Raw genomic sequence first — 16,604 nt, 5'->3', positions numbered from 1 at the left:
TCTAGGCGCTTCAGTCCAGAACCGCGATGCTGCTACGGTCCCAGGCTCGAATCCTGCCTCGGGCATGGATGTGTGTGATGTCCTTAGGTTAGTTAGGTTTAAGTAGTTCCAAGTCTGGGGGACTGATGACCTCAGATGGTAAGGCCCACAGTGCTTAGAGCGATTCGAACCATTTGAATTTAGAAAGGGGAAGGCGCACGTACTAACGGCGTTTGACCGAGGGCAGACCCTGATCGCCCAGAGGCTGGGCACAATCATTTCGTAAACTGCGTGATTTGTCGGGTGTTCGAGGAGTGCTGTAATGAGTGTCTTCAACAAGTGGCGAAACCAACGTGAAATGAAGTTCGGACATTGTGAGGCTGGGCGGTCACACCACATTACAGATGTCGGACGTTGTAGATTGAGCAGACTGGTAAACCAGACAGGCGGCGGACTGTGGCGGCATTAACACCAGACTTCGATGCTCTCTGAACACACAGTGCACCGAACACTCCTAACGATGGGCCTCCGCAGCCGACGACCCATTCCTGTGCCAACATTAACACTGCGACATCGGCAGCTACGACTGAAATATGCACGTGGCCATCGGCACTGGACGTTGAAGTAGTGGCAGAGCGTGGCATGGTCTGATGAATCCCGATACCTTCTTTATCATGCCGATGGGAGGGTGCGAATGCGTCGTCTTCCTGCGGAACAGCTCCTTGACACCTGTACTGCGGGACGGAGACAAGCTGGCGGCGACTCCAACGGAGAGCAGAGCGCTTCGTTACAGGATCATTTAGTAATCGCGAAAGCGTTACGGTGATGATAGATAAACTCCAGTGGAAGACTCTGCAGAAGAGACGCTCAGTAGCTCGGTACGGGCTTTTGTTAAAGTTTCGAGAACATACCTTCACCGAAGAGTTAAGCAGTATATTGCTCCCTCCTACGTATATCTCGGGAAGAGACCATGAGGATAAAATCAGAGAGATTAGAGCCCACACAGAAGCATACCGACAATCCTTCTTTCCACGAACAATACGAGACTGGAATAGAAGGGAGAACCCATAGAGGTACTCAGGGTACCCTCCGCCACACACCGTCAGGTGGCTTGCGGAGTATGGATGTAGATGTAGATGTAGACGCTCTGGGGAACATTCGTGTGGGCATCCACGGGTCCAGTGGAGGTCGTGCAAGGCACCAAGGCGGCCCAGGAGGGTCGCACACCAGTTGTAGATCACGTACATCCCTTCATGACGCTCATGTTTCCCGACGGCAGTGTCATATTTCAACAAGATAATGCACCATATCACAAGGCCAGGAGTTGACAGAGTGGTTCGAGTAACACAGTGGTGACTTCCACTTGATGTGGCGGCCCCCTCAACTCGCCAGATCTGAACCCAATCGAATACATCTGGGATGTAATTGAACGTGGCGTCAGAGCTCATCGTCCTCCTCCCCGGAATTTGCTGGATTTAAGTGACTTGTGTGTGTAAATGTCGTACCAAAGCCCTCCAGTGACGTATAAAGGCCTCATTGCATCCATGCCACGTCGCGTCCCCGCTGTAATCCTCCCTAAGGTGTACATACCGGCTATTAGGCAGGTGGTCATAACGTTCAGACTGATCAGTGTATAGGCATTATTTCTGCAATGTCTCTTACGCAGACTAAAGGAGTCTTTGTTTGACCAAATGTACTTACGCAGATATAAAAATATGTTACTGATGGAAAAAAAAGTAACAAGAAAATTTAATCCCATGTGGAATAAGGGAGCATTTAAACAGATCTCGAATGTTTCAAACAATTGATAACAACTAAGAAAATGCTGAAATAGACAAAATTGGCTAGCATGTCTCGGAGAGGACGTGATTTGTTATAAGACGTGTAGTAGAGTTCAAAATTGTAATGTGCGCCCCATTCGTTGCTCACCGAACATATTGGAGTTCTGTCCAAGTACGTGTCAGCATCGCAGCATCCACTGTTCTGTTTGCTTCATAGATTCGTGCACAAAGGAAGCCATGTCACTGACTAGTGTGTGGACTGTGTTTACATGAAGTAGAGTGGGACCTCTGGTCCAACTGAACCAATCATTGATTTGGAAATGTTTATGTTCAGCTACTTGGAGAACATTTGCAGCCATCCATGGATGTCATGACACAGGGCCACAAGTGCTGATGATTGGTTTGTTCACTCGGGACAGTGAGAGTGAATGATTTGGCCTTTCAGATCGCCCGACATGAATCCCATGGAACATTTATTTTTTTCGACGTAACTCCACAAAAAGATGCATAATGGCGTGACATCGAGAGAGTGCGGAGACCAAATCATAGGAGGCCTTTGACACTGCCTCTCTGTTTAAGATCTTGAAGCATTTCGTCATGCATGTTTTTACCGGTGGTGCGCTCCCACAGTGGCATCGATATTTCCACACCAACGCTGTCTGCCACTATTTTGCTGCACTTCAAATTAAATCTGCAACAAAGGAAAAAGAAAAAAAAAACTTAAAGAGGTGCTAAACGCTTTACAACAAACCACAATTCTCTACCTTTAATAGTTTCCAAATTATGATTTTTTGATATGATAGGAGAACTTGATGGACGCCCTATACATGTACTAAAATTCTCATGAACCGGGTAGGGAAAAATTTTTGTTCAGACGAAGGAACAAATTGGCTTTATAAGTGGATATAGCGCAACAGACAGGACCTTGCAGACGGTGAACGATATTTCGGCCACATTTCGACCATCGCTAATGGAAGTCTTTAAATTTTTAAACCGGGAAACAAGGAGAGAAGAGGCTTTAATGCAATATATCAGAACCATCCTAGTTTTGCTTCCAGTGCACATAAAACTCTGCAATTGAAAAAAGATCTTGAAAGAACAAGTTTGAAAGTAGGTTTGAGTACGAATTATGATACTGAATCATAGAATCAGTAGACGAATTTTTGAGGTAGGGCAGTAGAACAAAACAGGTAGAAGTACTGGAAGAAAATAGGGGATTAAAAAGCTAGAGCACAGAGTACCAAAATTAATTATGCATTACTACGCTGTGGGCAGAAGAGACATAGGAAACAGAGGAAAAGGTGAACTGATCAATCGTTTTAACCAAGAGAGCACAATAAGAAAATGTATAATTCATGCAGAAGAAAGAAGAAAAAGCTAGACGCGTTTAGTTAAAGTTCTCGAAACTAGGGTTTCGACATGTCTGAAGCGTCGCTTTAAATCAATGTGTGCAAGCAGTTACAAATTATAGCTGTGATACATGGACTTTTCATGCTAAATCCTTCAAGAACTTAGGGTTGATCATCGACATATGAAGAGATGCATATTGGTAAGTACTAGGAGAAACAAGGAAACAGACTAATAGATCAGGAGCTAAAGTGGTATTGATGACATTTTCATGAGTGTAATGCCATTGTACTGTAGGTGGGTGTGATAAGTAGCTTGTAATATTCGAATATAGTATTAGAGATAGGCTGCTTGATACAGTCACGTCGATTAACTGTCGAAGCGAAAAGTTGCAAAATGGTGTGAAATGGTTCGGGCAGGTAATGTCGATTCTAGGGAATGCTAAAGATCGAATTCGGCTTATTGAGAGAGTGCTGCGAAGTAGTAGCTCAGCTACAAAGGAGACGACATACACAACACCTGTGCGATTCATTCTAGAGTACTGATCGAGTGTATGGGATCTTTAACACATCTGATTCAAGGGAAACATCGAACCAATTCAAAGGGTGCTAATGGATTTGTAATCGGAAGGTGCGATCAACAAGCGAGTGCTGCGGAAGTGCTCCATAAACTCAAATGGGAACCCTTGGAGAGATGAGGTTCTTTACGAGAAACACTCTTGAGAAAGTTTAGAGAACCACCATTTGCGACAGAATGCAGAACTATCTTACTGTATCTCGCTTAATGACGGCAAAGACAAGACTAGAACCACTAGGACTCGTACGGAATCGGGCAGTCATTTTTTCGTCTCTCCTCTTGCGAGTGGAACAGGAAATGGAATGACTAACAGTGGTACAAATTCTCCGCATAACTCCGACTGATGCGTTGAGAGTATATACACTCCTGGAAATGGAAAAAAGAACACATTGACACCGGTGTGTCAGACCCACCATACTTGCTCCGGACACTGCGAGAGGGCTGTACAACCAATGATCACACGCACGGCACAGCGGACACACCAGGAACCGCGGTGTTGGCCGTCGAATGGCGCTAGCTGCGCAGCATTTGTGCACCGCCGCCGTCAGTGTCAGCCAGTTTGCCGTGGCATACGGAGCTCCATCGCAGTCTTTAACACTGGTAGCATGCCGCGACAGCGTGGACGTGAACCGTATGTGCAGTTGACGGACTTTGAGCGAGGGCATGCGGGAGGCCGGGTGGACGTACCGCCGAATTGCTCAACACGTGGAGCGTGAGGTCTCCACAGTACATCGATGTTGTCGCCAGTGGTCGGCGGAAGGTGCACGTGCCCGTCGACCTGGGACCGGACCGCAGCGACGCACGGATGCACGCCAAGACCGTAGGATCCTACGCAGTGCCATAGGGGACCGCACCACCACTTCCCAGCAAATTAGGGACACTGTTGCTCCTTGGGTATCGGCGAGGACCATTCGCAACCGTCTCCATGAAGCTGGGCTACGGTCCCGCACACCGTTAGGCCGTCTTCCGCTCACGCCCCAACATCGTGCAGCCCGCCTCCAGTGGTGTCGCGACAGGCGTGAATGGAGGGACGAATGGAGACGTGTCGTCTTCAGCAATGAGAGTCACTTCTGCCTTGGTGCCAGCGATGGTCGTATGCGTGTTTGGCGCCGTGCAGGTGAACGCCACAATCAGGACTGCATACGACCGAGGCACACAGGGCCAACACCCGGCCTCATGGTGTGGGGAGCGATCTCCTACACTGGCCGTACACCACTGGTGATCGTCGAGGGGACACTGAATAGTGCACGGTACATCCAAACCGTCATCGAACCCATCGTTCTACCATTCCTAGACTGGCAAGGGAACTTGCTGTTCCAACAGGACAATGCACGTCCGCATGTATCCCGTGCCACCCAACGTGCTCTAGAAGGTGTAAGTCAACTACCCTGGCCAGCAAGATCTCCGGATCTGTCCCCCATTGAGCATGTTTGGGACTGGATGAAGCGTCGTCTCACGCGGTCTGCACGTCCAGCAGGAACGCTGGTCCAACTGAGGCGCCAGGTGGAAATGGTATGGCAAGCCGTTCCACAGGACTACATCCAGCATCTCTACGATCGTCTCCATGGGAGAATAGCAGCCTGCATTGCTGCGAAAGGTGGATATACACTGTACTAGTGCCGACATTGTGCATGCTCTGTTGCCTGTGTCTATGTGCCTGTGGTTCTGTCAGTGTGATCATGTGATGTATCTGACCCCAGGAATGTGTCAATAAAGTTTCCTCTTCCTGGGACAATGAATTCACGGTGTTCTTATTTCAATTTCCAGGAGTGTATGTACGTAGATTTTTAGATCAAATATAAGTGCGAACACGTTATCAGATTCCCGGCGGAGGTTCGAGTCCTCCCTCGGGCATGGGTGTGTGTTTGTCCCTAGGATAATTTAGGTTAAGTAGTGTGTAAGGTTAGGGACTGATGATCTTAGCAGTTAAGTCCCATAAGATTTCAGACACATTTGAACATTTGAACTGTTATCAGATTGTCTAGTTTGTGTATTGTACAGAGAAAGTACCATATCACAGTGTGATAAATATTTCGTTACTGTCATAGTCTCCTCATCACACATTGCATCAATGTCTATAACTAATGAGTCCGTTGCATCATTTTCAGCAACGTTATTTTCAAGACCAGTTTTCTGTTCTGTACGGAATTTCGTACGTACTGGTATGTGCCCGTACATACTTCACCCTGACTTAGCCCAACTTCAAATTTACCGGTAAATAAGTGCCTAGCACTCGGCACCGCAAATTTTGCTCTCGATGCCTGTTCGCGCAGGCGTAGAACTTAAGTGGCTCAAGGTGTGTGGTCTTTCTAGCCGCTAGTGCCTATTCACCGGTTTAAAAGCCAGCTATAACAACAGATGCGGGCTTGCCAGTCGGGTGTCGTCTAAAGGTCGACTCTAATTGCATGCCATGTCACAAAGTTTCACGCTTAAAAAGGGCACACTGTGTTTCAAATGGCGGCCTTCGCATCAACAACGAGAGCAAGGAGCAGTGAAGGACTTTCGACGTCACGAAACGTAAACATTCTTCGAGAGAATGTTATGACATTGACGGGACGACAGCCTCACTTGGTCGTCTGATCGAAAGCAGTCCTCCCGCCTGCAAAGATCTGATGCCAGCATGTTTTTCGCCATTTTTTCTTGTTGACGGATTTTGCGCTTTTGATGCTTTTCAGTCCTTGTTTCACTACTTGTGCTTTTTTTTTCCTTCGAGACAAATTGCGATGATTGAACGAAGAGCTAATGTTCTGCCTACTAGAGTTCTCCAACAAAACGGGAAGCAAGAAAAATATTAGGATTATGCAGCATATGGACAACAGCAAGTCTGTGCATAAATAAGAATATAAGCTGATACCAGAACTTCTTTTACTGAAAATTATTTCAACGATATAACGGCAAACGTTAATCAAAGACCAAAAAAAAAAAAAAATTTTTTTATCGTCATTTCGCATTTATAAGGCGAGCGATACCCGTGAGACAAAGCAGTAGACAATGTGTTTGGCCTTTTAACTGTTGTTATGCCCTAGATACTAAGAGTAAAGGTATTGTAGTTGCTGTCTTCGAAACAAAGTGCGGTCCTGCCCCACGGGCGCAGAATACATCTAGTCACGCGACTAGGATGTTGTCTGACCTTATACTATCCGTCGAAATGACAAAATACAGTGCCGGGGGAGGGGGGAGGGGGGGGGGGGGAAGTGAAAAAGACATTCGACATCATCGCATTTGATAGCGAAGTGGATGACATAGGTATGGAACTCTCGGTCTCCATGGTAATGGAGGGGGACCGTTTCTCGTCGGTTGTGAATGAATATAGGAGGGCCACGGAGAAGTACACAGCCTGATAAAGGAAGTGAAGCAGCAAGAAGGGGAGGAGGGAATTAAGGGGAGTAGGACTTCAAATGAGCCGGCTTGGAGCAGGAGGGGTGCCACAGGACATTTTAATTTCCACTGTCTGTACTTTTACAAATAAGTCCATAAAACTATGTCAGCATGACCAGGAAGAATTCAGGATTCAAACTAATAACAGTGGAAGCTCAAAAACAAAACAAAATATTTTTATTTCTACATGTGAAATTTCATCTTTTTTTCACTTAGTATTGACTGCATTTGTTGCTATAGGAACACTTTTCTTCATTAGTAAGAGAGATTCTTCGATGAATTTTGCACAACGTACAAACCATACTTACAGTTGTATGAAAATTTAGAATTTATTTAATTTAAGAAAAAATGAATGAGCTGTTACAGTTTAAACCTTGTGTGTAGAATGAAACTCAAATTTTATAGTTCATTATCTAAATTTTTGCAATAGTTTTTAACAGATTTAGAAAATTCTAGAGTTTTGCATTAAGGAGTTTGTGTTTACTAAGCACACCAAGTTTGAAAGTAATAGGATATTTATTTTGGACGTTACGTGAACTTAAGCACAGAAATTTGTGTTTTTCGGAAAATGGTCGCTAAAGTTTCTGCTTGTATTTAGCGTTCTTTTAGAACTGTCCAGGACCATAAGCTGGTTCTTTTTCGTCTTATAAATCAGTTTTTTTCCTTTTCACATTCCTATGATGCACTCTTCTTGATTTTATCGCCTCCAGAAATGATTTGTCTGCTTTCACTAGACGCTCTCTGTCTATCGCATACAAAGCTTTGATGCATTTCACTCCGGGCTTAATTCCTATTTTCTCTAGAACATATTTCCTGCTTCGCACACCGTCATTAAAACATGAAACTGCATCATAAATACCAATAGCATGTGCATTTCTTCCCACAAAAATGGTTTTCGGCAGTCTTTTCCATACACATTGGTTCAAACTTTCATTTGGGTTTTGGGTACCGCCATGAAGACACTTCTTCAATAAGTTTTCATTTGCAAGGCCCCTGAATATAGGTTTGATGGCTCCCATTACAGCAGTTGCTAGAGATTTTTTCAGCACCAGCTACTGACCTTTGGTAGCCACACCATGATTCACTTCCTTTTGGGCACAGGTTGTGGATAGGGTTATTGTCTGTGGACATTTTGTAGAAGTATAAAGCCCAAACTGCTTGCATCATATTTTCCAAGTCCCCTGTGTTCCTTCTTATTGCCAAGCCGTGCAATGGAAATGAGCGTTCGGCGTCATTGGCAGAGAGGCCTCTTGCGGGGCAGGTCCGGCCGCCTTGGTGCAGGTCTCATTACATTCGACGCCACACTGGGCGACTTGCGCGCCGGATGAGGTGAAATGATGATGAAGGCAGCACAACACCCAGTGCCTGAGCGGAGAAAATCCCCGACCCAGCCGGGAATCGAAGCCTGGCCCGTAGGACGTCAACCCGTCACGCTGACCACTCAGCTGTCAGGGCTGACATTGCCAAGCCATAATATGTGTGTAGCTTGTCAATTTCTGCATCCGTCGGTCACCCTCCCGCTTTTTATTTCTTTCCCATCAGCGATCAAAACAATGCATGTCGATAGCAGCAGAGAAAATATCGATATCAATAGTCCTTTGTTTCACGTATGACAATTTCTGGCGCAAATATAAATATCCGAATTCTACAGAGCGAAATACACTTACGTATGACAAAAGTATGCTGTCCAAAGGGGTGTGGTACACTTAAGACCAAATAACGTGCCTTATAATCTCTCAAATATATATGTTTTATACATCAAACTATTCAGGATGATGTGCGCTACAAAATAGGCATATTTATGAATAACATAATTCTTTTAAATTTTTGACGTCCTGCCTCCCCTTACATGAATCTTCGCCGGTTGAAAACGTATGCGACCCTATTTCAGTTATCAAAACATTTAGTAAAATGAACAAAGAACTTGGCAGTCTGGGCCCACTTACCAGTATGACAATGCACCCCTGTGGCCTGGATGTTTACACTGATTCGGTAAGGAAGGGTGCCATAAAGCCATTGTACGCTCTTCTGAGGTAAGATAACCCACAACCATTGTAACTGATCCTTGAGACCCCTGGATATAAGCACTGGGACGGAGCTGACGTCCAAGGTGGTCTCACATGTATTGTATCGAAGACATATTAGGCACCCTGCTGTGTTGCCATAAAGCCATTGTATGCTCTTCTGAGGTAAGATAACACACAACCATTGTAACTGATCCTTGAGACCCCTGGGTATAAGCACTGGGAGGGAGCTGACGTCCAAGCTGGTCTCACATGTATTATATCGAAGACATATTAGGCACCCTGCTGGCCACGGAAGTACCTCAACATCACGCAGACATTTCATAGTGACATGTGCCATTATCGACGAACATTGCTCTGTTGGAAAATGACAACACGATACTGTCGTATGAGAGGTAACTGTTGAGGACACAACATGCCTGTGAGGGGCCGTTGTGCTATCAGAGTCCCTCAGTCACCACCAACTGTCGCCTGAAGTCATACGCGACAGATTCCTACACTAAGACACCAGGAGCAACACCGCTGTGCCTCCTCAAGAGAGTGGAAGAATGGAACCTCTTCCCAGGTCGTCGCCATACTCGCCAGTGGTCCAGTTTAGTGGAGAACTACGATTCATCGCTGAACGCAGTGTGAAGCCATTTATCAGCAGTCCGTGCTTTCTGGTCATGGCACCACTTCAGACATAGTCATTTGTCTTGTGATGTTCAAAGTAGTCAATACATGGGACAGTAATTCACTAGAGTAGCTGCTGCTAATCACCAACCAATGGCGTAGGATGACAATGTTGCAAGGAGTCAATAACCTCTTCTGGGATTGCTGGTGCAGACGTAAAGGGGTGATGATATGTCTGATGCATTAGATGGGAATCCTTCCTTGTGATGGTACATGTGATCGATCGGAACCTTGTCGCCGAATATGTCTGCCCTCACGTTCCCATCCAGTCCAACATAGGTCGCCATCACATCCGAATGCCCCACAAACCTGGATATTGTACGATATGACCAGCTGGCCAAATGGAGATCCACAATAAAGGTCCTTTCAAACTCTGTTAATTGCTGATAAGGCTGTTTCACACGTGTACGCGGCATCTTCGTGACCTTCATAGCTATCGGTCAACATCTGCCACTGTTCACGCTCCTTACATACCCTATCAGGCCTGCAATCAATACTAAACACGAATAGCACTAATGCCCATCGGTGGCAGTGCTACCTGTCACAGATAGCTGCAACTGTGATCACTTACATATCCGCCGATGGTGCGTATATGTACGAAGTTACAATTACATGTCATTGCGTCTTCTTGGTGCTTCACTTTTTTAGTGAGGCAATGTAAATCACTCACCAATTCATTGTGGGAAAACGGTCAATGAACCTCCATACAATCCAGAACCGAATACGCGCTTAGGGGTACAAAATCTGCTAGCTGATATGCGTACTTGTCACTGGATTCAGAGATTAATTGGGATACCTTAACACTACCATTAGAAACTCAAAGTGTGAGAAAAGGTCTCCCGCACTGATTATTCGTTCTATACGTCACTGGTAAGGTACTTCAGAAACCACCCTAGGCAACGCAAATGCGCTTGGCCACTTGGTACTGTTAAGGTAGGTGCTGTAGAAACTAGGAGATGTTTACATGAGTTTAAATGGTGCCCCTGATAGATATGTAATAAAATCGAATCTACTTTCTGATACGTGCGCCTGTTCTCGTACAGCACTCTGATGATACAGGCCATCTGCACTCCCGACTGTGTCCATCCAAGGGGCTAGATGTGCACGTCTTGGACCTAGCTCCGAGCAGTCTCCGTGAGTGGTGGTTGAGGGACATGGATCAGGACGGCCCACCTCACGACGGGTCGCCGACCTCATCAGACTAAAGGGAGGTGTTACATGCTACACTGTAAATATCCTTATTGAATTTTCTAATTAGTGTACTTGTATACCTCTTCTGCAGCAAACAAATAATTTGTTGCATTAGAATGTTTGAACGGCACTTTCCTTAGTCTCTCAGTTCTTTTCAATGTGCAGAGTTTTTCGTGAGAGTTTTGTCTAGATTCTATACCATCACACTATGAATTTCGATTTCGCCGTTAATAAATGCAGCTACTACTATTGATAATTCCTTAATACTGAAGCTAAATTTTGGTGCTATGTGAGGTGGATGGTGACTCGTAATTTTACTTTCACCGCTAAGTGCTGGAGCCAACGGCCTTGCCGCAGTGATAACACCGGTTCCCGTCCGATCACCGAAGTTAAGTGCTGTCGGGCTGGGCTAGCACTTGGATGGGTGACCATCCGGTCAGCCGAGCGCTGTTGGCAAGCGGGATGCACTTGGCCCCTGTGAGGCAAACTGAGGAGCTACTTGACTGAAAAGCAGTGGCTCCGGTCTCGGAAACTGACATACGGCCGGGAGAGGTGTGCTGACCACATACTCCTCCATATCCGAATCCAGTGACGCCTGTGGGCTGAGGATGACACGGCGGCCGGTCGGTATCGTTGGGCCTTCATGGCCTATTCTGGAGGAGTTAAGTAAAGTTAAGCTAAGTTCTGGACATTTTTTTGGAAATTTGTGGTAAGGTCTTACAGGACCTAACTGCTGTGGTCATCGGGCCCTAAGCTTACACAACTTAATCTAACTTTAACTTACGCAAAGGACGACACACACACACACACACCCATGCTCGAGGGAGGACTCGAACCTCCGACGGGGGGAGCCACGCGGAACGTGACAAGACACCCTAGACCGCGCGGCTACCTCGCGCTGGACAGAGTGACGTGGTGTGATGTTGACCTTGTCTTGTGTGAATCACTTGCCATCTGACGGAATCTTGCCGTTCTGTAGCATGGAGTTTCGTCGACGTCCAGTGTCAGCCGACATTGCAGCACCCATCTTTAAGGAGGGGAAATAGGGAAGGGAAGGGGCAATATCTCAGCTGGAGTTTACGGAATGTCGACGCGTTGGATATACGGAGGACGATCTTGTTAAGGACGTGCTTCCTCATGTAGGCGAAAGTTTGGCTAACCGCCAGTTGACTTACTCTTATGACGAACACAATATACATGTCAATAGAAGCTTTGTGTCTGGGAATAAACATCAACACACTTACCGAAGTTAGAATTTCATTCCATTTCAACGTAACATTGAAGAATTGTTATAACTTCTGATGCGGCGTTAACCGTTGATACAGGAGTATCGCTGTGTTTCTTTGGCCAGAGACCGTGATGCCCTAAACACTTGATCTCTTGAGAGGAAGAGAACACGGAGTAGCCGTCCTGCTACCTCTCAGTGCTTTTCTGTTGCCGATTCCAGACTTATTACATCTTACGAAACTACAATAGTTCAAGTTGGAAACAGAAGACCTAGATTACACTGCATATGATCAGGGATATGCAAGGTTTCAAAGCCTTGCGTACCTCCGCCCCCTTAGCTATATACACTGAATATGAGATAATATTTTGTTGCCATAAAGAGATTTAGACATTGAAACCATTCTCGTTATGGAAATAATCTGAAACCTAGTCAAAAGAAAGGAACCAATGCGGATAGGGCAAATTGTTAGTACAAAAAGAAGGCATGTCTTCCATCTGTCTTTTGAACCACAAATATCGTCTCCTTCACGACATTTTTGTCCTTGCAGAAACTTACGTACATTTCAGCTTTTAGGGAACACCATTTTCTTTGCTGCGAGAATATTCCTTCCCCTCCACTTCTGTGACACACACGTGTTCTCATCTGTAGCGTTATTTATACGCCCCTGGCACGTGATCTCACAATGCTTTGTTAGCTCGTGCTTTACCATGTGATAGTGTTAGCCCATAATAAATGTCACGGAGTAGCAAGCGTTCAACGCCCAGCTCTCCACGATATGCGTTTCAAGGAATTTCGTTTCCTTCTTTGTCATCAACAAGGATGGAATAATACTGCGCATTCCCATATCCATTTTGATTTATTTTCGTAAAGTGTCGCCACTGTCAAGCAGAGAATTAGTCTGAAGAATGTAACGTTGCCGTTTTGGAGCACAGGAGATGTTCGTATTTACAAAAGATCCTCCGGCGTCTCATCGGTACTGTACAGCTCAGAACATGGAAAAAAATTCATGCTTATAGAAGAATAAAGATATTAATTTTTTTTTTTTGAATCGTAAGACTTAATGTGTCAATTTCTCTGTATATAATGTAACATTAAAACACCTTTTCTAATCGTTTGCAAATAAATAACGTAGGAACGCCGTTCCTCTCATGCTACTACAGCAAATGGATTCCAGATATCCACTCGTAACATATAAAAAAAAAGACATTTGCACAGTGCTTCGGATTACCTGCAGCTATCCGGTTGGATTAGATGGATCTCATGTCGGAGGCCTCTAAGGGTACCTCCAGAGGAATCATGCGTAGTACAGCACTCCACTTCTCAAATCAATCTTCGGTTTAATTGCTGATTTTTTTTTCCTTATAAATCGATCTTCAGAGTCTTCTGGTTCTTATTATTATTTGATGCATGAAGTACGTTACAGATGCTATGTGCAGTTTTTCCTCATACTTGCCCAATTCTAGTATTTCTGTTATAAACGCTTATATATTTATTATACATTTGCTGCTAAAAATGTTCTACTTACATTTACAATTCATTGATGACTAAAGATTCTCCTACTCATATTCGTTTCGATGAGGACAATGCAGGAAACAGCATTCTGTTTTGTGTGAAAACGTGTGTCATTCGTCGGTCGAACTTTGTTGCGTGGCAAAATGTCGTCATGTTTCAATCAATAATAAGTGCGAGACTGATAAAGCGTAAACATTGGTTGAATCCACAACGGAATAGATATAGCGCAGTGTAGGCACAAGCGGATGATTCTTATTAATGAGCTTTGCGTAAAGTTATAAACTGATATAGCGTGGAAACTCTTTTAGATAGGACATTGATTCGGCTGCCATTGTGAAGATCTTGACGAGAACTGCTAGAACCCAAAGTGAGGCAATAAAAAATTTTGCTATAAATGTAAGAGAATCGCAACTGCTAAATACGTATCGAAATTGTATGTATTTCCTTAACTCCTTCTCCCCCGATCTCTCTCCATCTCCTCCTTACTCCTCTCTCTGTCCATCTCCTACCTTCCCCCTCTCAGTCCATTTTCTCCCCCTCCCTCTTGTCTATCTCCCCTTCCCATCTCTCTCTGACCTTGAGCCTTGTTTATTGCTATTATGAATGAAAGCTCGATTGGGAAATGTCAGTTAAAGTGAGTGGGTAAATCTGTTAGGATCATTGATATAAGGTGAACAGGAGAGACACCTCAGGCTGCAGGATCTGTGAAGATAGTAAGTTCAGTGTCAGTGTTTCTCATAGTTTTGATCTGTGAACGGGTAGGATTGCCAAGTTTTGGATGAGCCGCGCCTCCCCTTCCCCCTGACTCCCAGGAAAAAAAAAATAGTATAGTCAGGTGTTTTTCTTTGAAGAAATTAGTTGAAACGTCGGTAATACGCAAGTTTTCAACAGGGTCGAGCCTGCCACTTTTAAAGACTACTTTCAAGTCACTGTTCATCTTCCAAAATATTAAAAATACTCCATGTTCCTAGATCTTGGCCCTGTATAAATTGTCGTATGGGTGCTCTTGTTGATAGAAATATTCCGTTCGTAAGTCAGTAAGCCATTAAGTACGACATTGCTCTTCAAACTGAATACGACTAAAGAAACAGAACTTCACACTACATAAACAGATTCTGTGTAAAATTATATGTAGGGAGAAAGAATATATGTGGAAGAAAAAATTGGTTAACGTTTTAAATGACCTGATATTTAAGTTAAAACTGACTGCGAGAACAAAGAATAAACCACACATTTCCACAGCACAGCACTTCCTTTCTCGCAGTCGGTTTTAACACAAAATCTGTACATTATTGTTTAAAAGAATATACAGTGTGTAACTAAGAAGGTTGATGCAAATTCACGTGGCTGAAAGTACACGATAATAGGTAGATGCACGCATGTGCCAGTAAACTCGGGTTCGCAAACGAGCCGTTTGCGAGACAATCACGGCTGTGTGGTTTTAAGCCACCACTGACGTCATTGTTAACATCGTCCTAATTAGCACACATCAATTTGAAATTTAGACTTTACTATTGGGTTGTACATCACAATTAGTCCACATTTCACGTATGGAGTACCTGTTAAAGGAGGTATTCGAAGTGTATTCGTTGCATCTGGATGCAATACTGTGCTCGTCTCTGCAATGAATTTGAATCCGGAATTCTTGATAAGGATGTACAACTTTCTGCTCCAATTCTTCAACCGTGTTAACGGGTGTGCTGTATACTTAGCTTTTGAGGTGACCCCAGACACAAAAATCCAAAGAAAGATCAGGTGATCTTGAAGGCGCCAGTCGCTGTGGCCTAGCGGTTCTAGGCGCTACAGTCTGGAACCGCAAGACCGCTACGGTCGCAGGTTCGAATCCTGCCTCGGGCATGGATGTGTGTGATGTCCTTAGGTTAGTTAGGTTTAAGTAGTTCTAAGTTCTAGGGGACTGATGACCTCAGATGTTAAGTCCCATAGGGCTCACAGCCATTTGAACCATCAACGTCCGAACGTACAAACTTCGGACGAAGTTCGGCGGTATTCAAATCACGGTCGAACCTGGAGGCGTCTCACATGCAAAATATGGATTGTGAGCAATTTTTAAGTACAGCGCAAGAAATAATGGGTTTTTGGGATGGTGAGGGCGAGAAATATAACGGGGATTTCCATCGGAATTTGTCGTCTGAAATAGCCACGTTATTGGAAACAACTTAAAAATTTAATAATGATTTATTCAAGTTTATTGCAAATGCTAATGGCCTTGCCGCAGCGGTAATACAGGTTCCCGTGAGATCGCCAATGTTAAAGGCTGTCGGGCTTTACCAGCACTTGGATGAGTTACCGTTCAGGTCTGCCGAGCGCTGTTGGCAAACGGGACACACTCAGCCATTGTGCGGTCAACTGAGGAGCTACCTGACTGAGAAGTGGCGGCTGTGGTCACAAAAGCTGACAACGCCCGAGAGAGCGTTGTGCTGATCACGTAGCCATCCATATCGGTGTCCAGTGACACTTATCAGTTGAGGATGACACGGCGGTTGGTTCGTCGGTACCGTTGGGCCTTCCGAGGCCTGTTGTGACGGAGTTGTATTACATTATGCATATTCTGTGGGTGTCTATCCGTTTCAGCCTCATGCCTATACCTAGAACGCAGTATGTCGTCTGCAACAGAGACAAAATATGTACTGGAAAGTGAGAGAGATGGCGAATGTCAATTGTGATGCTTAAACTTATTATAGCGGGTCTTGTGGCTTGAGGCAGATGGGACTTAACTGTCAACGAATTATTATTACTGCTTACTACTAATTTTAAAATTTTTCTTCACACAGATGCTGAATGACAGCAACTGAAGATTATGTGATATTTATTTACTGAATTTATTTGAAGTTGTGTTGAGTACTTGTAATATTTCTTGTCGATGTCACAACAGAATCATATTGAATATGTATTAGA

At 44.6% G+C, this 16,604-nt stretch overlaps 1 protein-coding gene and 1 pseudogene across 2 annotated transcripts in view; both read left to right on the top strand.

Annotated features, from left to right (window-relative positions):
* The window catches only part of LOC126187684 (uncharacterized), a 264,618-nt gene that overhangs the window by 60,533 nt on the left and 187,481 nt on the right, over positions 1-16,604 (top strand). The window lies entirely within an intron of this gene.
* LOC126189746 (5S ribosomal RNA) lies at positions 11,287-11,404 on the top strand (annotated as a pseudogene).

This window comes from Schistocerca cancellata, chromosome 5 (assembly GCF_023864275.1).
Source record: "Schistocerca cancellata isolate TAMUIC-IGC-003103 chromosome 5, iqSchCanc2.1, whole genome shotgun sequence".
In the NCBI taxonomy this organism is placed as follows: domain Eukaryota; kingdom Metazoa; phylum Arthropoda; class Insecta; order Orthoptera; family Acrididae; genus Schistocerca; species Schistocerca cancellata.
Note: the sequence above shows the minus strand (reverse complement) of the source record. Positions and strands in the feature narration are given on the sequence as shown.